Below are 23533 nucleotides of genomic sequence, written 5' to 3'. Positions count from 1 at the left end.
TTATATTTATACTACACATTCCTATATAGTTTTTTAGCAATCATTAATTACTTAATCAAAATACAACTAAAGAGAGTAGGCTATGCGATTTCTAACAGAATGAATGTTAGTGTTTTTGAACGACTCATTTTAAATTAATGATTCATTCACTCACAGCATGAATCAATGTTTTTGCATGAATCGTTTTAATGAATGACTGGTGTATCAATGCAGCAGAAAGTGCACTGGAAATGAAAAATCCCCACAACACAGACAAGAGCAGTACAAACTGATACAACAAAGTAGTTGTGGTGTTACACTAGAACAAACTGCTGTAACAAACATATAACTTAAAAGACCCACCCACTTTTTAAGACAAATGATAGCCTATTGGCCACTTACTTTGAGCCTCTCTAATTCAGCGCATGTTCACTTTTCATAGCGCAGTCAATCAAATCCGTTCCGCTGGAGTAATGCCCTAACGAATTAAACCCATAGATTAAACCCCATTCGCGTTTTTGACTTCCATATGCTGCTGCTTCCTCAAATCTGTTCCACTTGGTTCATTCAGAGTCCATATCAATTAAAACTCCATTCCGTGTTTTTGGGCTACTACTCGCGCCTACCGTCTACCTACGCACACCCGTGACACAGCAAGGTTAACGTTAAAGTGTATCTGCTGCTCAGGTGTGTCTGTGTGCTCACATACTGTCACTAAAAAAGCTGGTATTTAAGGGAATGTTCATCATTTGTTCGTCAGTTGCTTTAAATGCGTCATTTAGTTTTTGAGCACTTAATAATAATCGTATTTCACCGTTCCAGGCAAGCCGGCGTGCCCGCCATCTTGCAACGGTCCGCGTGTCGTCTCCTGGTCGTCTCTCACAGATGTTGTGTAGCTTCTGGTTGGAAACCCCAGAGATTTAAAGTCCAGAAAAAAGGGATAACCTTTCAGAGGTGAGAATATGTTGGTTTGTGTGTTTATACTTAATATTGCATGTTTTAGTAGGCTATATGAGTAGGCATACTTTTTTACTATGGTAGCGTTTTAATATCTTGTCAGGGTTTGCCTTTGTCTTGGTATGGTTGTCTTATTAGACTTGCAGATGATTTTTCTAAGTTGTTTCCTATATAGATATTCATATGTATCTAATGCTGCCTTCACACGCATTCTGATATGAGTTTCCTAATTGCACATAGCGAACAGTCATTGAAACTATGCTGAATCGACATTTTGTTATTCAATTGTTTAAAGGCCTTTATTGAAATCCTGTATAGATCAACAGTCTCAATATTAAAACAGATGCAAAATGAGGTTGAATCAATTTCATTTAGAAGTAGGCCTATAAGATGAATCATATAATATATGAATAATTTCGATGTTGATTTATTTCATTAAAGTTCCACTTTATTGGAACAATAACCTTACAGAAAGAATCAAGAATCAGGCAAACTGCATTAATCCATCCATCCATCCATCCAATCAAAACTTGACTGATCATTGCTCTTCACAAACAACCAGGATGTATTAATATGCTACAGGCATGATGTGGTCAGCAGGATGTTGATGTCAGTAACCTCTGTTTGCTATTACATCAATGAGTATTTCATCCTCAAGTCAGTGCCTATTGAACAGCAGTTTAAAATCTATTCATAACCTCCCAAAATGCAAAGCAAAGTGTAGATTGTGAAGCTGATTGATTATACAGCAGGTATGAGTGTATTTCATGGGAGCCACTTCAAGGGGGAGCAAAAAATCGATTAGACTGTTTATTTTGTGGGATTAAAGTCTTTCTTCTCAGCTGCCTGCACATTTTTATCTGCTAAACAAAGTCTCTCCAGTGCTGTAAGATGTTATAGCTATATGTGGCACAGACTATAAAACATTCAATGTTTAAGAGTCCCCAGGTCTTTTATTCTGATATGAGCCTGATATAGATATAGATTAATTGTTTTAAGCAGTGTTGTTTTCATTCTTCTGTGAAACACAAAATGAGATGCTGTAGGCAGAATCTCTAAACAGCTCTTGTGTTTTTTATTTTTTTATTTTTTACAATGATTTTTTTTATTTTATTTGATGTAATATGATGGCATAATTCGCTTATCTGCATGTAAATCCATTAGTGAGTATATAACTCACTTTACAGTATTTTAAATGTTCTGAAAACCAATAGTCAAAATGTACATGTTTGGGTGATCTGTTCCTCTAAAAGGCCTCTGTTCCATCTTTGTGAAACTGTCAATATCTCAGAGTTTAGCAGAGTAAGTCCTTCTCTCAGATAACCCACTTCAGGCTTTACTTAAAACCTCTGGACCAATCTATGAGCTGTGAGGAAAATACCAAATGGCTAATTAACAAAAGCTATCTTGGCTATGATTTGGAAATAAACTCTAATTTAGTCCTGAAAGCAATTAAGCGAGTCTGTAATGGTAAAACAAATGATAGCAGAAGGTTAATGGGAAGGGAATTAAAATTGAGATTATGCTGATTAAAGCCAACTGTCATGTGGTCAGATGGAAGCAAAAAGAAATGAGGAACTGAAACAGAGACGCTCACTGGAAGCCGGGGTTGAGCCGGGCAGCAACTGTTGAAGGAAAAACAGACAAGCTTGTCATATGAACTGTTTTAAGAAGAAACCAAAGATTTATATTAGCTACATCTCTTTATTTGCATGCATTTTATACAGAAGGTGTGTATTTTCCATTGCGTGTGCCTTAGTCGTGGCCTAATGGTTAAAGAGTCAGACTTTTAACCGAGAGTTGCGGGTTTGATTCTTAATTGAATCAAATTTTTAAATGATATTCTTAACTGTGCTGTTGTGCGTTCTTTAAGCTCATACGACGGCGGCGGCGCTTCAGAGCATTTTGCAATCTATGAATAGCACACATTAGTGCAAGGCAATTGTTTATGAACTAATGCAGAGGAATAATGAAAATGTATACTTTGCAATGTTTGTGGTAATATGACATTGTGGTAATATGACATATTTAGACGGTTGTAACAATTTATATTTATTGTGTATTTCGAGCTTGTTTTTAATTTGTCACACATTATATATACGTTTTCCCCCCTGGTCATTATTGATATTTTGGTTACCAGTGTTGGGAGTAATGAGTTACAAAAGAAATACGTTACAGTAACTTATTACTTTTTGCTGTAACGCAGTAGTGAAAGGCATTACTAATCAATTTTCAGCAATATTTTACTCCGTACATTTTCAGTAAACCTTTGTTACAACGCACGTTTCAGTTAGTCAATAGCTGCGTGTGGTATCCAGGTTATTAAATAAAGACTAAATTACAGCTTCTGATTATATTTGTGTAGCGATTTATTTAATTCATCTCCCTCTTGCTGGTGTACATTTGTTTTGTGTGACATAGTCAATTGAAGGCGTTTAGGGCGTCAGGCATGATTTCAACCTCTGTGCTCGCGCTGGCCAGTGGAAAAGCGGCTAAATAAGGTTTAAAGGCTCTTGTTTCAAAGAATAGTACAGTGGTGAGTGCGTCGAAGAACGGACGAGGCAGGCGCAAGATTAGAGGGTGATATATATCATGAAAAGAGGAAACAAACATATATTCAGAGTATATTATCTTGTTTTTCAGACACATTTTGTGAGCTGACACTTGAAACAGGCAGTGAGGAGATTTAGACGCTCCAGGGTTATACAGTGTGGAAATGAATGGGTCTTTATCATAACTGAAGTGAACGACAATATGATTGCAAATGGACAATCAAGCGAACATGACACACAAGCATATTCAAGATAAGCCAGCATATATTAGTTCTGTGAAACAAAACAAACCAATGTTACTCGCCTATCGAGAAGAAATAAAGCAACCTCGGCCTTCACTCCTTGAGTTCTCTCCAGCGCTGGAAAGCTGATACTTGCCTGATCGTAAGCCACCTTTTTCACAGATGTTTTCCCCTTTTTTCTTTTATCTGCCATCTCTCTTGTTCTGCTGTCACTTGTACCGTCCTGTGTCATGTATTTTTAACAATGACATGCACTGACCACTCTCTTCTCCTCGTCATTAGTAGACACGCCTCTTACTGCTGATTGGCTACCAGTTTGTTTATGTACTTGGCCGAGTCCGTTTGGTAAAGCTGTTTTGAAATAACACTTACTCCACATTTATTTCTTAGTAAGAAAGAAAAGACTAAAACATTATTTTATATATTATTCAATAAAGTATCAGGGTTATAATAGCTAACTAAAACCATAAAACATGTAATTACTTGAAAATAAAAAAGTTAACAAATACATTTTCACACGTCAGTTTTCGCATGTTCAAGTAACGGGCAGTTAAGTAATGCTTAAATGCTCAAAACATTACTATTTAACTAAACTCATTAGATTTTAGTCTAATGAGTTTTTTATATTTACTCAACTAAAACAATTCAGGTGACTAAAATGACAAACTAAATGGCGTTTTAGTCAAAAGACTATTACTTGGTGTGTGATGAGATCTCTCGTGCAGTTGAAAAGCCTCCTATCTGAGTGTAAAGTGAGGATAGAATATGCCAATGCTACATTTACATTATGCCTCCACTCTAGTTTTGCTTTTTATAGAAATAAAAACAGTTTAATTCAGATGGATAATCATAAGTCGCCTCAATTTCATCAGCTCGTCTAGAACATGCTGTTCAAATCTTGTGCAGCAGTGGTCACGTGACCAGAAGACGAGCGTGTTATGAGTGTGTGATTCAAATGTGATTTCAATACGTTACTGCTGTTTGAAAGCGGCTCCCTGGGACATGAGAATATTTTATATTCTAACTATTAAGCTGTAACCATCTCTTAGCTCTGGATTTGTATACTTTAAGAAAAAATTGGTCTCTCTTTGAATATTGAGCACTTTGAATATGGTTATTGTTTGCACTTAACATCTATGATCAATTTGTGGTAAGGAGTTCTGTTAGGAGGTCAAAAGAAGCCCGTGCAGTTCTTACGTCTAAAAAAAGACAATCATACAGGAAAGAAGGCAGTCCGTTGAGTTTTTGGCAAAACTATTATAGTGCTTGTTGTCTTTTACTGCATATGATAATTCCTTACTCAGAAAATAGAAATGAAATGATATTCATTACAAGTTGATTTGTTCAAACATTTCAAATGCACCTGCAATTTTTTTTTTACTAGTCATGTATTTCATCATTGGAGAATATCTTCAAAATACTCAGTTAAAATCTTCTCATCTTGTTCTTGTGAACCCAATCTTGTTTCGTCTCGTGAGATTGGTGTCTCATCACACCCCTAATGTGAATGTGTAGTAATGTAATGTTATGTATGCATGTGTGTGTGTGTATACATATATATATACACCAAACCCACGATTCGGTTCGTATCACGATTTTTGACCCACGGTACGATACAAACCTCGATATGGGGGGGACAAAACAGTTTTATTCTGTACAGTATTCTGTAGCCTATTTTGCCGTCAATACCATATATCTGTAGGGTCAATAGGCTACTGCCGACATTTTCTTTGCGGTACCAATAGGCAATATATATTTAACATGAAGTATAGGGCCTCCTGTACATCAATACCAACAGAAGCGCCACGTCAGACACGCTTCTGGTGTGCAAAGAAAGAGAAAATGCCCCGCAGATGACACGCAACAGAAACGCCACGCTCACACCACGTTGCCAGCCGGTTGGGGAAGCTTCTTGAAACACTTACGGCAAATTGTGTGGGTCTTGTCAACTACACGATTGCCAGCCTTGTTCTCCACCGGGTAGCTGAAATGTTGCCATACTGCTGACTTAAAAGTTGGACCTGGACAGGAAGGATAATTCTGGGAGTTGAAAGGGGTGTGTCGCGATTCTGCCTCCTCACATCGCGATACAGGTTCGTGGACCTGCGTATTGCGATTTCGATTTCTTATCGCATATCGTTACAGCCCTAATATATATATATATATATATATATATATATATATATATATATATATATATATATATATATATATATATATATATATATATATATATATATATACAATTTTCTTTTTCTTTCTAAAAGCTGACTCTAGAAATGTTTTTTTCTTTCTTTTTGGTAAATGACTTAGTTTTACTCATTATTTCACATATGTTTGGCTTGCTACACTCCTGACTGGCCATAAATCCTAGTTTAGTGTTCAGGAGAAAATTCTTGTCTTTCTATTACAGGGAGAATTAATGTTATTTTACAGTGTCAGATTAATTTTATGGTGTTGCAGTAACAATGGAAAAGCATAATCCTTCGACTGCACACAATAGCAGAAGTAGATTTCACATGAACAATGAACAGCATTCAGAGTTTAAAAAAAAAGAAAAAAAAAAGCAGTCATTTAACTCCTAAAATAAATTATGATGTATATGATCTCCTAATTTTGTTGCACGTGTATGTTGAAAGGAAGTAAATAGTGCATTCATATGTTTAATTAAAAATGCTCAGTGTGGGCTTAGTATTGAAGTCAGCATGAAAAGGATTTTGTGATTGTCTTTTTTGGATGGTTGTTGTTTGCTATTGGCTGATCTGTGAGTGACAGTTTGTCATGCTCTCGCACCAGTAAACGTCATCAGACAGAGATGTCACTGCTAAGTGGAAGATAAGTTATTTTGATTATAGATTATGAGGGCACATGAACAATGTGGATGGATAAATAATTTATAATTAACTCTGCAATATTAGTTTAAAAATGGGAATTGTCCATTTTGATTTCATGGTAACTCACATTATCACGCCACCGTACTTGTTGGTGCAATTGCTACTAAATTATATTTAATTGTAACTAGGGATTGGTTTCGTTCAGGTTTTAACGGTATCACTACTCTTACCGGTACTCCTTATTGGTCAGGTACTTTAACGGTATTCTTATCGGTACTTATTGTTAGACTTTATTATAATCAAAAGAAAAATTAAGAAAATAATAAATTGTTTTATAATCTGAACATGTAAAATATCTAGAGCAAAATAAACAATGTTTAAACAAAAGGAATATAAACAGTGCATTTACAGGCATTTTTTTGTTTTATATATACATAAGCACAAGAAAAAAAGAACAAACAACTGGTCAAATAAATACAGTAAATATACAATAAAACAAAGATACAAATAAAATACGGTGCTTTAATCTCAGGAAGGTCTACTAACATTACTGTTTGGGTACAAAAGATGTCTACAAAAGACATCTAATAATCAAATATAAAATAACACTACATAGTTTTCACTGTACAAATTAATAGATTAATGCATTTTAAAACTGCAAGTATCTTTCTCTTCGCCTTTTGTTTGATCCACATTAATGACTCTGTCGTCAGGGTTTATTAGACGCTGCCCCTTTAAGACCGAATGCATTTGCAATGATATACATAATACTTTCTCCCAACTATTAACGGCCATTTAAGACTTAAACAGTGTTTAAGTGAATACTCTCCAAGCGGTCAGTTTGACATAGGATATTTGTTGTGTGTATTTGATGGTTTAGACGCGCACACGAAGGCTAAAGTAGCCTACTATAACGTGCGAGTCGCGGTTGGGTTCAAAGCGCACACGCATACCGCCTAGATGTCGGAAACACTTACTTGGATTATTTTGCTTTTAATAGCTCTATCTATTTATTACCAAACACGTCCTGGAATTTAGCAACAGTAGAGACTGCATTTTACGATAATCACAGATTGTCTTGATTCTGACGTTAAGTTTGGGGTTTAGGGGAACCAATGCTGACAGCTGTGAAGGGAAGGAAGTTGCGCAAGAAGGAACGCGTCTCTCTCTCTCTCTCTCTCTCTCTCTCTCTCTCTGTCTGTTTGTGACTAGCAAAAAATCTAACACATGGTTTAATATTATTGCTTATAGAAACGGCTGGCAATAATAAAGAGTCAGTGTATTTTCTTCACTGCTCCAGTTGATAACATCAGAGCTTTCATAATTTAGCACCGGGGCTGATTTAATACCGTGTCTCTGTGCCCATCCCTAATTGTAAGGAGGCCTTATTGACCTGCTGCTCAACTGCACTCCAGTGACATATATGAATAAAATAATATTGTAAGCTCATACAATGCACAATAATCTTTTCTAACATGGTGTTTTTGATTTTCATCATTGTGGCACATGTCATGTAAACCCTTTTTCATCTTGCTGTGTTGCACAGCCATTATTGACATCCTGTAAAAGCTTTTCATATTGCCAATACATCCTCCGTCAACTACTTTTAGATCGGCCCATTTGTTTTCATCTCAGTAACTGTTTGGTGTTCTGAAGTATGTGTTGACAGCCACTGTAACTAGCTGCCACTCAGCAATTTTTCTTTTGTTAGCAGCACCTGCGGTGAGACCAGGGAAAGGATTTCATCAAAAAAAAAAAATTTGAGGTCAGATTTTCAGGACCATCTTAACTTATATTGTACATTCTTTTTTGATGAAGTACCTATCAGTCAGTCATGTTCGTTGTTAAGTCATAAGTGACTCGCTCTCAGGCGAGATCCCAGATACGTCAGTCGCTCCATTCCCTCCTTCAGGGAACTAGAGTTACGTTAAAAAATCGACATGTTTCCCCAATCAGCATGTAGATCAATTGTTGTGGTTACAGGAGCAGAATTGAGGCCAAAACGTTCCCTATTATCTCTAAAAGCTGTCACCTTATTAAATAATACTGAATAGAGAAAACATTTACAATGACAGCCATGTTCACACTACTGATGCTATAAAGATGGGTCCAAAAGTTTGTGGTCACTATAAAACAATAATGATATAATCGGCATAACAATTTAATTATTATTATTAATTTGAGTGTGCGTGTGCGTGTGCGTGCGTGTGTGTGTGTGTTAATTAAATATTAACTTTTTTTTATTTTTTATTCATGTTGCATAATATACATTTGGTAACACTTTGCAATAAGGTTTAATTTGTTAACATTTGTTAACATGAACCAACAATGAAAAACACTTCTCAAGCATTTATTATTCCAAGTAAATTTTAAGTACAACATTTATTAATTCATTATTAACCCCCTGGGCCTAAAAAAAAACTTGACATTTTGAAATGTACTATTTTTTTGTCCAATTATATGTGAACAAATTATAGACACGTAATAACAATGTAGTAAAATTGAGCCAAAAAACTGAAATTAGAGGTTAACATCAGATCAGAACCAGATTGATTAAGCGGTGATAAAGCATACCTGTTCATTTTTATGTTTTTATTGAATTTAATACTTGGGTTTAGGTTTGACTAATAAAATGAATGCAAATATAGACACTATATTTTCTAAAAAAGATAATGTATATGCCACTTTATAAAGAGCTATACAGGCAAATGACTCTGTATGCAATTTGAAAGTCCTTCAACCAATCAGACCACAAGAGCAGAATCAACGGGCAACACTTCGCTATCTGTCATCGTGTTCAACCTGCCAATAGCGTGCCAGGTGCATAAGCCAGTCTGTGATTGGTTCCCACAAAAGTGTAAACGCAGCAGTAGAAATGAATGTACAGGTTTCCTGACTGAGTTGCTGGGCGATCAGGCTGGGTTTACCCAGTCTATAGTATCATATAATATACTACTCAAAATTCTAAATTTTAACAAGCATATTGCATCGGTTTCCCTGGATGGAAAAAAAGTTAAATTTCAAGACTTCAGTCACTTTTGACCACAACATAGCCAAGTGTGACCCCTAAATGAAGAGGAGCAGAAGGTTCAAATGAAGTTATATCTGTTAGCACTGATCTGCACTAACATCTACCAACAATAAACATGTTCTGTATCTCTACAGATTTTCACTTCTCAGTAAGAGTATAAGGTTATGTCAATGATACATCAAATGATTGAATTATGATACTTGCTCAGGTGATTTGCTGGGTTTTTGTTTCATTTAGCAATTTATATCTATATTGTTAAAGCATTAGTTCACTTCAAATTTAAATTTCCTGATATTTTACTCACCCCCATCTCATCCAACATGTTTTCGTCTCATCCGCTGAAAAGAAAATCTTTTTTTTTTGTTGAGGAAAACATTCCTGGATTTTTCTCCTCACCATTGAGTTCCATTGAAACCAAAATGTTGAAGGTCCATATCAATGCCGTTTCAAAGGGCTTCAGAGGCTCTGCGCGATCCCAGACGAGGAATAGGGTCTCATCTAGTGAAACTGTTGAACAAACTGTCTGTTGTTTAAAAAAAAGAAATTAAAAATCAACATTCTTTTTAACTTCTCTGCACTTGCCAGTGATTGCGCAATCACTTCGAAAATGCCACACTAGGCGTAGGCGGAAATACCTCGCCCGTGTTTACAAAGCACACATCTGAAGACTAATACAAACGCCAGCAGCTTGACTTACAGCGTAGCGGATCTGTTCCGTCAAGACAAAATACATTAACATTGCCATAACCAATACCAATGAGACCTTATTGTAAACTGTTAACTGTTCATTTCTTTGTTTACAATGTTTTAAACCATTATAAATTGGATTTGCTTTATTTCTGATATCCATTGTCTGACTTTTGGATCCCAATGTACATTTACATTAACACTGTGCGTTAATTTTTTTTTCTTGTTTGGAGTCCAAACATTGTGCAGTACCTACTTGTGACGTCCATTAAAGGTGCCCTAGAATGATTTGAAACAATATGTTAAGTTGTTCTCTGATATCTACATAAAGGGTATGTGGCTTATTTAAGGGCAAAACTTGTCCAGATACAGTTTTACGGGTCAATTTACAACCATAGAAATTGTCCCTAGGATGTATTGATTTGTTTTTGCCTTTTTTGGAAGAGTCATGAATATTAATGTTTAGCTTTGCTCCAATTGGCTTATTTCAGCAGCTCACAGCACACAGCAGTGCAGTTGTTCAGCGAAGTGGCTTGTGAGTCCTGACCGTCCTGACAGAACACAGACCGACTGAATGACACTTTAGGCAGAACATCTCAAATGGAGATTGATAAAATGCAGCTTACTTGTTTGTTGGTGTTTTCAGATCATGCGCGAGAGAGCTCGCGTGCATATGGTTGCCAGATTGTACATGTTTAGGTAAAACACCGGATAGTATACATGTTCTTTTCACAGAAAAGCTCTGTTTGGGGGATTTAAATGACTGAAATCTGGCAACCGCAAGCACGAACGCTCTTCATTCCCTCAGACAAAACCAGTGATTTTAGACTTGTCTTTTTTCATCAACGATATTTCATGTCTATATAACGTTAGTCACAATGTAGGCCAGCAGTGACTGTGATGTACTCTGAAATACAAGCATGCAAAAACATCATACTTAAGTTCTCAAAAAAAAAAAAAAATTATATATATATATACTTACAAAATGAACAGCCTTGTCAAATGACAATGTAAAAGGTGACGTTTGCTTGAATTATCGATTAAACGATCTGTAAGCAACGTATCTACGGTTGTATTTTGTAATACAAAATAATATTTACCTTTGTCATTAGACACACTATTTAGTTTTGTATGGTACTTGGTGTTTCATATTGTTACTGTACTAGCATATTGCGTTATCTAGACAATGCGGTATCTCTAAGAAATGTTCAATTTAATCAGAAAAAGTTTAAACTGTCAATAAGTGGATAAATCACTACTTACTGCTTGCAGGAATATAGTTGTAATTGCCACTTTCTTCAGTTTTAGACGCTGAGTGAAGCTTGCTTAAAATGGGCCGAACAAACGAACGATCTTGAATTAAATTGTTGCGGTATCCGATTATAAACATCACCCATGACTGTTGACATATGAAAAGTCCTCACGTCCCCTGCACAGCCTGGAACATGACATCTGTGTCCATGAGAGCTGGTGTTTTTGCTTTGCTTGAGTGTCTTGTTTACCTGCAGTCCTGATGATTCTGATCCGTCAGTTCCACCTGATAATGCACATTTGGACAGATGCAAATGTTGGGGGTGAATATAAATGATCCCCGACGATTGTGTCACGGTTGGCGTTATATCTTGAGAATCACTTATTTTTCTGTAGTGTTTTTAATGCACGAGATTTACATAAGAAAGAGGAGGCAATGGTGTTTGAGACTCACAGTATGTGATGTCCATGTACTGAACTCTTATTATTTCATTATGGTAAGGTTAATTCAATTTTTCATTCTAGGGCACCTTTAATGGAACATGCAGTATGTGACTGTCATGCTAGGCTGTTCATTCATGCTACTAATGGAAATCCAGCTCAGATCTCTTAATTCAGTAATATCTAGACTTCACACTCTGTTTCTACATTAGCCTTCTTAAGCTTAGACATATTTACTGTACATGCACGTAAGATCATAATTTATTTATTCAGAAACCATTTTGCTTGCTTAGAGGGAAGTTACTAGAAGTTTTACAGTGATTAAAATTTATGAAGGAATTACAAGCAGAAAGTGTACATTAGGTTCCTGTTCTGTTGTGTTTTATGCATGAGAAGGATATTTGATGTCTCATTGTTCACAAGGCCATTTTGAGTGAATAATGATTGTAGAATTGTGTGCACGTGGTGCAGGAAATCTATGAGGCCATAAAGACGTTGTAGGTTGAAGGTTTTCTTCAAGTGTATATAATGTACAGTATGTAGGAAACGGGGTGAAAGAAGATTCATTACAGCATTTCACTGTTTCCCATCATTCAAGGGTCCAGGTTTTGCACGCCGACCTCAAATGGGTTAAAAAAAAAAAGCCGCTCTGCCATAAATTTTAGCTTTGTAAAGCTCAAAACATAGTTTTTGAGTTCAGGTCAGAGAGGTGCTGCTTCAATTTGGTGGCAATTTTGAGGCTGTACTTTGGTGGCATTTAGCACAGACTATCCTGTGAAATGTCTTCTCGTCCCTGTCATTGATCTCTGACTTGCGACCACATCTCTTTTTATGATCTGTCTGAGGACTTGCGTTGTCAGCGTCACCCCAGTCAACTGATTGAAATCCAGTCCAGTGATATCAGCACACTAAACACTGCATCCCGTTACCAATCCATTTTTTTTGTGGTTGTACATTTGATAACTTTGTTTGTTTGTTCATCAGTAATATTAAATATAATTAAAATGTAAAATAACTGTTTTATTTAGAATACTGTAATATTCTGTTATATTGATTATTAATATGCATAAAATACGAATGCAGAATGTCATTTATTTCTGTGATGACAGCTAAATTTTCTCTATCATTACTCCAGTTGTCAATGCCACATGATGAGTGTAAAGACAAATTAAATGGTTAAATAAATGAGAAAATCTGAAAATCATTCACAGCGCTTCACTTTTTCCACATTCTATGTTATGTTACATGATAATATCTTGAGCTGGTGTTCACCAAAGACCATATTTCAGGCTTTTATCCAAAATCTCGTTGCCCATTAACCACGCTTCTTGTGGTCTGAATGGTTGAAGCACTATCCTTTAGCATACAAAGTCATTCAAATAATGCTCGCTGATCTCGACTCTTGTGCAGTAGAAATACAGAGCAGACTCCCCAGACCAATGTTCAGTTTTAAATTGAGCTTGGTCTGGTGATATCCAGACAAGGATATTAGGCCTACATTTATCGCCGTTCTCAACATTATTGATGCCTTTTTGCCCTGCTAGAAGCTTGAAAGAATTTACCATGGACATACTGGGAAAAACAGTTGTTTCTAAACCAGTGTTAATTTCGTTGACGAAGACTATGACGAAAAATATTCGTCAACTAACCTTTTTCACGGACGAAAACTAAATAAAAACTAAATAAAAAGTCAGATATGATGACGAAGAACGTGACGAAATATAACTGGCACTTTAGTCAACGAATAAAAATGAGACGAAAATATATGGGAGGGACGAATGGAGAAGAGATCCAATCATAAATACTCTTTTTGTGGGCCGTGTTGGGTAGAAACGTAGAAATCCAATCAGAGCGAATCTTTGAGGGTAGGTTGATCTATGCAGAAGCAGCCGAGAGCCATTTAAAAAAGCCGCGGCAAATGCAAGCGCAACAGCTAAACAAACGCAGCAGCAGTTACACAGAAAAGACAGAACAGAAATGTCAGAGGCACATGAGTTACATGCCAAAGCACGCACGCCAAGTTTATTTTATCAGATAAACCACCGTGTTTCCGCTAGCTGCTAAACTTGGAATAAAATAGAAGCTAAAGAAAACCACGTCTGACCTGTATTGATTAGACCAGCGTTTCCCAACCGGGGTGCCGTGTAAAACGCACTTGCACCGCGGTCCATCTTACATCTGATGATGACGCATCTTTGATATGGGTTGTAACTTGAAAATAATGCTTTATGTATGTTTCTGTCGATGGATACACGTGCTGGCTCCTCAGTGATAGGCTACACTACAACAACGATAATAAAATAAAAACTGGCAAAATGGTTTCTCTTTGTAAACTGTGTTCAATGCATGCGAGTGCTGCCGTTTGTCCAGTCATTTCGCCGTCCTCACCCGGGACGGGTATATTCGCCAGAAGACGCGAATGAGAGCGCGCACGCGCTGTGTGAAGATCTGTCATCCGAGAGCGCGCACGCGTCCCACAGCGCGCAAATATTCAGTTATCGTTCAAGTCTTGCGCTTGAACGGACAAACTCATACAAAAAGTATGTCAACATGTCCATCTTGTTAAGTATCCAAGCAGACATAGTCTGAATATGCCTTAAGTGAACTTTATACAGTCGAGAAAGACGACGCATACCCCTGTCTTAAAGGGGCAGCAACCTCTAATGTCAAAGAAAATATGAGGACTCACTGCTCTTGATTGAATAGCTTGTGTAAGTTTAATAAGGATTAATCTTTCATTTAAACAGTTAAATAAGTAGTTATTTTACATTTGATTATTTATTCTATTTCTCTACCTAAAACTAACGTTAGACCTACCTGAAAAACAGGAAATGCATTGTTCATTTTATCAGTATCTTTGCTTAATAGAATTTATTTATGCTACTGCTTGTATTTAAGTTATTTGCTCTTATCTTCTTTATTTTTAATAGTCCTTTATTCTGTGAACATAGCAAATACCGAACCGTACTGAAACCGTGAACCTAAAACGTTATACAAACCGACCCGTGAGACTAAGACTAAAACTCTTATGATATTTAGTCGACTAAAACTAGACTAAGACTAAAAGATTTCAGATGACTAAAATGGGACTAAAACTAAATGGTGTGTTATTCAAAAGACTAAGACTAAGACTAAATCTGAATTTGCTGTCAAAATTAACACTGTTCTAAACAAAACATTTTTTATGAACCGCTTGGCTTGTATCAGTCTTTTAATCTTTAATTGTACTTTTACACCATGGACAGAGGACAATCAGAACAAACCAAATCAGAAAATAAAAAGCTGAATTTGTTTTAGTGCGTACCTCTGTACGAGGCAGCTGGCGGCTTTTGCTGTGGTGTATCTGATAAATCAAAACCCAATCAGTTTACACAGTCTTCTGTGTTTCTGAGAGATTCACCTCTTAGCCACAAATATCTGTTGTTTTCTATTAAGAATCAGGTATGATGTGTTATGAAATGCTGCACAGAGACAGTCAATAGCAGGAAAATGAGTTTGGCTCATAGCATAGGGTCATAGCTCTTCAGCAACCCAGTGAGTAACGTTACTGGAATGTAACTTTAAGCTTAATAGATCTATTTCAAATATGTTGTGGTGGCAAGCTTTAACTACTGGCTAATAACTAAATATTTAATATAAAAGAACAATATTTTACCTCAAGTTCTCTTTGGAGGATTGACAGCTCATAGTGTCCTCTTCCAGGAAGCCAGTAACATGTCCTTTGTCTTTCTATTTTTGTGCTTTAACATAAAACAACCAAAACACGCTGCTTCGGGCATCGTTTGTTTACGCTCTTGTTTCTGAAAGTCAATGACATCACGCGTGTCGTGACAACAAGCGATGATTGGTCGAGTAGCAACGTGTAGTCTGACATGTTTCTAGTCCAGGACACGACAAGATTTTAGGAGTCAAAATCGCGTAATCTGACATAGTGACTATCGTAACAGACAAAAATATCTTGTAGTCTGAACCAAGCATAAGGTGTTGTGGCATAGTTCGTTTTAAATTTAAAACTATAGGCTGTAGATTTTGCAATTTTAAGTGCATATCCCCCCCCCCCCCCCCCCAGGCATAGAAATGTTTTGTACATTTCACTTATGTTCAGTTAGACTCATTTTCATGGAATTTGTTTTTTTTTTTAATTGATTTTTTTTTTGTCAGCCACATTAGTTCTTTGTTTTCCCGCCACTCATCTGTTTCCATGGATACACATCATCACAGCTGTACTTAATTTAGTTCATCCCCATATGTATTTAAGTTCCTCGCCTTCACTCTGTTTGTCAGTTGTCGTGTGTGTATGTGCTATGCTTATGTGCACTCCTGTCTGCCTTTTTGATTAAATTAAACCATGTTTATATTTTAATCCTGTCTTCCTTCAGTCCTTCCTCATCTGGTGACAGTGTAAGTATTTTTTTCTTACACAAAGACTTTGTGTATTAGCTCGATAATAACAAGCAGATTGTTCTGGAACAGGGCTGGTTTCAGAAGGTCCTGGGTCCAGGGTTATAAAAACAGGAGCAGTCCTCTGGAGAGCTGTGCTAAAGAGAGTCCTCTCCAGTACTCTACACATGACATTTTAAGAGATTCACTGAAAGGTTAGACTTTCAAAAACGCACACACACACACCTACACACACACAGACAAACACCTACACACACACACCCCTACCTACCTTTGTGTGTAGGCCCCCCGGTCATCTATTGTGAAAGCATCAGTAAAATAAGTAATATTTGTAGTGAATGCCACTTCAGATCCTCTACTTTCTCTTCTCTATGTTAAGATTTAATTGGCTTGATAAAAAATTATTAACATTAATTAGCATATACGCATGTTTTTGGTGTTCTCTGATTAGGGAGTAATAGCGTTCCAGTTTGCGGTTGTACGTATGTGTATTTTTGGTCTATTGTCTTTTTGTGATTTCATCTATTTTTTTATTATTATTGAATTTATGTTCCAATATAAATAAATAAATGAAATATATGGAATATGAAATTTCAGTTTAATACAATAATCATATTAATAGTGCACAGCATACATTTTTGGTTAAATAACTTTTAATATCAGTTTTACAGTTTTAACCTCCCATTTAAAAAATGAAAATGTTAAAGACTGAAGCATTTATCTTATAAGTTTCTCAAGTTTAAAAATACAAATCAACTATCAATGTATATTTTAAAAGTTAGATAAATGTTACTGTTAACTGAAACTGTTTTACGTATTCATTAAATTAAGCTGAAATAAAATATAAATGTATTGGATGGAGGTGTTGCAATGTCAACCAACCTAAAAATAAGTTGGAAAAAAAATAAAGAATATTGAAAAAATTAAATGTCAACCTAAAACTTAAATAAATATTAGTTAAACTGAAAATGATAAAAAAAAAGCTAATTCAAAATATTAAAAAATAGTAAATAAATAAAAATATCACTGACAAATGTAGATAAATGTAACTCATGTAAAATTTATGTATCAACTGTTTTTAGCATGCCGTTATGGGTTTGCACCCCAAAAAGTATATTCTGGTCTAAAATGTTTTTACGCATTATTGCGTCCTCGTGAAAACTGCATGTGCTTATAAAAAATAATCCAAATGGTGTAGGGCAAGATATGTGCCAAAGTTGAGAACAAACTCTTGAATCCTGTGTGAACAATCATAATAGTGATGCTCATCTTAGCATGAGCCAATTAAAACAGAAGGTGGTAATTGCTCACGTTCTTTATGCCCTTGTCATTAATAAAGTTGAAAGCATGTAGAAGAATAGGAGAGCTCATCTGTGCCCGATTTCTTTAGCTAATATTTGCTGCAGCAGATCGGTGAGACTCTTGTGTAGGTGTCAGAGCCTATTGTTTTTATCATTAAACAGTGGATGAGACTCTGGCTCTTTGTATTCATCAGATGAAGTCATCTTTCAGTGTTGATGCAGCAGGTTTGTTTGTGTTGGTGTTGAGGTTGCGCTTCCTGTCATTGAGTCTAGGCTCTGTTGCATCACATAATATTCTTTCAACACTAAATATGGTCAAATGCGTTCTCCAGAGACTAATTAGACATGTCGCAACATAAGACTTTCAATATGGTTCTGTTTAAGAACGTCCCTCCGATGGGTCGTCTCGTTCGCTGCTCTTCTGCAGTAATGTCTTTTAATAACTCTGAGTCATGTTCATCTCTGAAATTCATGCTCAGATAATTTAAAATCTTCAATGCTGCAGATCTATACAATATCTAGAACCGATGACAATGACACATAACTTTTGGGGCCCAAATAGGGGTCTTATTCTCACTATTAACTAGGAGCATTATTAGCATGCACATTACTAGGATCTTGGCTGTTTATTAGTACTTTAAAAGTGCATGACCAGATTCTACATGCCTAGTCCTACCAAATACCTAAAATTAACAACTTACTAACTATTAATAAGCAGTAATTAGGAGTTTATTACTGACGCAAAAGTCTATAGTGTGATCTTTATTGTATTTCAGTTAATTCTTGTTTTATTATAAAGTATTTTTTTGTTGTTGTTGTTTTTTTTAAGTATTGATAACCTGTTTTTGACATGGTGAAATTATAGAAATATGAAGTACCATACCACATGCACTTTACCATGGTATTCTTTGAAGTACCTTGGCTGACCATGGAAATATTATCATATTAACAATAATTTACATCACATAAAGTACTTTCAGCTACATACAATGAGTTCCATGGTAATACTACGGAATCGCGGAATTGGCATATTAACGCGGAATCTGCATATAAACGCGGAATCTGGTGTTAACGCAGATTTCCCCGGAATTTTACATATTTATAATGAAATTCTGTGTTGTGTGGGTTAAGAACGTATGTCTGAGGAAAGTGCAGACCGGGGGGAAGCAAATCTCCGCGACACAACCCCTCCCGTCATTTCAGCTCGCCCTTCAAAACAATGAAAGTATGGCGAAGTTGGTCTCCACGGCTCTGCTTTCGGCAGCGGAAAAGTTAAGAAACTCGATGCTAACGGCGGTTTCACCAAGGGGGTAATCTAGCGCTCGGAAAGCGTTCCACCCCTAGGGGCTGCCATTGCTAACCAAGCCATCACCTGCTGTTAGCATCCCATTGACTTCCATTCATTTTTGAGTCACTTTGACAGTGAATAACTTTACATCTGAGACGTTTAAAGACTCCATTTGTCCATTGTTTATTTATAAAGAAACACGACAATGCATAAAAGGCTCCATTACCTTGTATCTTACACTATCGCCCCGCAGAAGCTGTTTTTGTAAAAATAGGCTAACGATTGCGTCATAACCAACGTGACTCTGTCGCACAGTTGAGAAATTACCGTATAGACCTGAGGAGACGCTCGCAGGCAATCTTTTACTGTCTATGAGACAGTCGGGGGGACGTGGAGACATAAAGTCTGATAAAGTCAAGGGAGAAGAATGGGGAGAAGCCCATAGTGAGCCAAAAGCAACGGGAGAAAATATTTAAACAACGTGATTCAGCTTTCACTTTCCACAACTACTAGAAGACCTACAGCTGTCCGACAGGAGGCTCACGTCACATCTACGTCGTCAAGCTCAGTCTGAGCCTGCGCAGTTCGCTCAGCCATCAGGAAGTGAGTGCCCCTAGGTTGACTTCATTATTTAGCCGTTGACGTCAATGGGGTCGCTGTGTCCATTTCTTTTACTGTCTATGGGTTTCACACTGCACGCGCAGGCGGCGCAGAAGCTTTGCGTATGGAGAGCGGGAGCCACGCGCTCGTTGTGCTCAAGCAGCATTGGTCGCGCGCGCAGCTGAACCGCGGCTCGTGTATTGCACAGACAGACAAATATTGTCCATTCTGTCAGATATTCCGGTGTTCTGCTCGACCCCTGTCATCTCGTGTTTTGATTTATAATGGGCACATTAGGCAGCAATGCATATCTGCTGCAAATGCGACTGTTTTCCCCTCTGTTCCAAACACATTTAACATGCTGTATATGGGTAGTTTACATGATAAAAGTAACCTTAAAGTTAAGATAAGCATCTAGTTTTAATGATTTAAAGGGGCCTTTGAAGTTGGGGGACTTCTGGCAGTGTTGTGTTTTCGTGTATTTTTATTTTTCACAGCTCTGGATATCATAATGGTGATTGTTAAACACACAGAACATTTCACTAGATGATTTCATGGTGAAATGTGTTATTTTTTCATGTTAATTTTCAGCTTTAAATGTTTTACTTAATAGTAGCCTACTGTATGTAAAAGATGATTCTTATGAATTTTTTTTTTTAGTTCTTTATTTTTTTTACTTGAAAGAAAAAGCTAATGGAGCACTTTCATTTTAACTTATATAAACTACTATAATGTATTTTATCAGAAAGTTTAAAGCTAATAACCATTAATATTTGAAGTACTTGAAGTGCAGTGTTATGTTGCATCATATTTGTCCTAAAAAGTAAATGTGATGTTTGTTACCTCAAAAATTTAAGGTCATTCCTATTTTTTGTTTTATGTTCTATTATATTAACATTAAAAGCACACTCTTTTTTCACCAAAATAACAGTAAAGGGTAAAACAAACTGAATTGCCAAATATTTTAACAGAAAAAAAAGGAATCTGCAAAAATTAAAACGGAAAAAACGCAATTTACAAAAATTAAAACGGAAAAAACAGAATTTGGGAAAAAATTAAACGGAATTTGGGAAAAAATAAAACAGATTTTATAGGGCCCTAAATACTGTGGTTTTATGAACATGGTGGTACTACAATGTGGTAAAATTATTTAGTTTGTTTTTTGGACATGTTCCATGATACAAACTGTATTTTTGACATACAGCCTGCAATGGTGGTTAAAAATTAGCTACCATGGCAAATTAATTTCAGTACAGTGATATATATCAGTGCATTACCATCATTTTATGTTGGCTTTAGTGATGCCTTCCTTGTGATTTTGTTATCAAATGCAAAGGTTTTCCACTGGCCTATTATTAATCAACAGGGCTGCTAGTGCCCCCCTCCCCACCCCCATCTCATCATATGTAAAGCTTCTCACGTCTGAGATCTCATTTCCACTCAAGCGCTGGTCTGTGTTCCCGGACGTGATAAAAGACATTTCGCTGTAGTGCGATTCCATGGTCTGCCATGTTTGCTTTCATGTTCTCCAGTGAATAATACCATTTCCAATTCATTAAGCTGCACTTTTGTTTTAGAGGGTTTGCAAATTAAACAGGAAGGTGTTTTTCCTCTGCTTCTGATTTTCTGAATTTGTTTCTCGCTCTCCTTCGCAAGGACACTCTGGCTGCGTGACTTTAGCTCCGACTCACTAATACAGAAACTCCCGAGAGACTGAAGCCATCAGTCTGTGTCTGTTACTTAAAATATGCGTTAATGCAAATCAACTCAATCTGATCAATGACTGCAAATATGTACTTTTTTAGTGTTTTATATGTTTAAATATCTGCAAACTGAGGAAAATATCAATTTACATGTGCATCGTGTGTATTTCAGCCAATGTGGACATTTACTATCAACGTTACTTGGTTATATTTTATTTCTCGTCCACTTTAGATTCCACTAACTGGAAGTAACCATGCGACTACATATCAACTAACTCTCCGATTATTTGTTGACTGGTAAGCCCCGTTCACTCTGTGACGGTGACCATTGGCGGCCGAATGACGGAGCAATTTCACTGTTTTATTGACTGTATCCACATGGATATAATATGATATTGCGTGAAAAGAAACCATCTGCAGTCTTAGTGAGTTGAATTCATAGATAATAGTTTGTGTTGTTAATTATATGATGCAGTTTAGTAGGGCTGGGTTTCTATTAAAATTTCAAGAATCGATTCGATTCCGATTCTCAAAATCTTGAATTGATTATCATTATTCGATCCGATCCGATCTTTGAGATTTAGATAAGTGTTTTTAAAGAAAGCATTTTTTCCAGCTGTTACCTGAATATTACAGGACTGTAGTTATGCAACATATTGATACTATTATTATCGACATTCAACTGCAAATTAATGGAGTATTCATGGTTGTAAAGAACAACTGTGCGCTGTGGAGATGGTGCGTGCTGTCATGACAAGCCAGCCATTACAACTACCTTGGCAGTAAGCGCGCGCTGCAGTGAGCCGAGTGTGACGTAAGCCGCGTTCTCGACATATCCAGCAGCCCGAGTTTACTCGTCTACCTTACTGTAGTATTCTCTGTTCGCCTTCTTCAGCACGGCGGTGGCGGTATAGTGACGAGAGCTTCGGCTTGAGTCCGCGGCGGTTCTGGATTTTTCAAAGCTGCCATGTTCGTTGTTTTAATGTCCTTCCACCTCGCGCGCATGCGTGAATTCAATGACGCGCCAAATTAAAATTCACAGGGAAAATGTAGGCCTATTATTAAATCGATCCTCTGAGTTATGGCTCGATCTTTAGAAATAAATATGAAAATCGATTCAGAATTGGTGAATCGATTTTTTTTTCTCTTTTTTTTTTCTTTTTTTCTTCTTCCCAACACAGCCCTACAGTTTAGCACTTCTGCTTTCATATTACATTTTTCCACTGCATTGATTTACAGGAATACGAAAATTGATTGTCAAATTAAATTGTAGTCATTTTTGATTTTTGAGTTTTTGTTGATCGGTCGATCATTAATCTAGTTTATGGATTTAATGCACTGATCACTGCTGTAGTTTATATACACTGTAAAAAAAAGAAGCAATTTTTGAACTTTTGCAGTACAATCGACTTGGATGTTTAAGTTATTTCAACTTAAATTATGTTTAACTGACTTTAAGAAATTAGTTACATCTTATATAACTAATAAAAACAAGTTTAACATTTCTTGTCAAATGTTCATGGTCAAATTAGAATATCTTTATTTTTATATATCACTTGTGTTAGGCGTTAACAGTTTAACAGTTTATGACCCAAGACCAATAGTAAAAAATGAAGACCATGAGTCAGGAGTGCAAGTAATTAAAGAAAAAATTACTGAAGAATAGTTTAAAGTTTCATCAGCAGAAGCCAGCTTCAAGTCTCAAGGAGTTTGTAAGACGCACTTTTTCTCTACCTTCTTTCGGACGTACAATTTCTCAACAATTATACCCTTTTTAACGTCTATCCAGGTCATTACTGCAAGGTGAATGATTCTGATTGGCACAGAGAAAATGCACAGTAATGTTAAATTTACACCCTGGAATTACGCGCATGTGTACACCAAATACACACTTTAGCAAACAAGAAACAATCAGTGGTTCTATTGATTTTAGTAATATCATAGCTGGAAAAAATCATTACAAATCATGATAATAATATAGGAGGATACATATTAGACTTTGATTATGAATTTAATTTGGATATATACAGGTATATTGAAGCAGCAGTGGATTTCAAAATTCAACCTTTCACTTGTGATTGCATTTTCTAAAGGAATAGTCAGACGCCTACAAGCATCTCACAGTACAGAGACTAGTGGCATACAGTGAAAAAGTCACTGGCGGAGGCTTTAGGTTAGGGTTAGTAGAATAATTTGAATTTGTGGAAAAAAGCATCAAAATAAAATAAATTCTCAGCAGATATTAAAGGCACGATATGTAAGCTTT

The 23533-nt window shown here is 36.4% G+C and overlaps 1 long non-coding RNA gene across 2 annotated transcripts in view; it reads left to right on the top strand.

Moving 5' to 3' along the window:
- Positions 1 to 536: 536 nt before the first annotated feature.
- Positions 537 to 23533, top strand: part of LOC137044851 (uncharacterized) — a 50212-nt gene continuing 27215 nt past the window's right edge. For both annotated transcript variants that reach the window (XR_010898645.1, XR_010898644.1), the window contains exons 1-2: positions 537 to 666; positions 802 to 933. This is a non-coding gene — a long non-coding RNA (uncharacterized lncRNA). The remainder of the gene's footprint in view (positions 667 to 801; positions 934 to 23533) is intronic.

This window comes from Pseudorasbora parva, chromosome 17, assembly GCF_024679245.1.
Source record: "Pseudorasbora parva isolate DD20220531a chromosome 17, ASM2467924v1, whole genome shotgun sequence".
Lineage (NCBI taxonomy): Eukaryota > Metazoa > Chordata > Actinopteri > Cypriniformes > Gobionidae > Pseudorasbora > Pseudorasbora parva.
The sequence above is the reverse complement of the archived record's forward strand: the minus strand, read 5'-3'. Positions and strand labels throughout refer to the sequence as shown.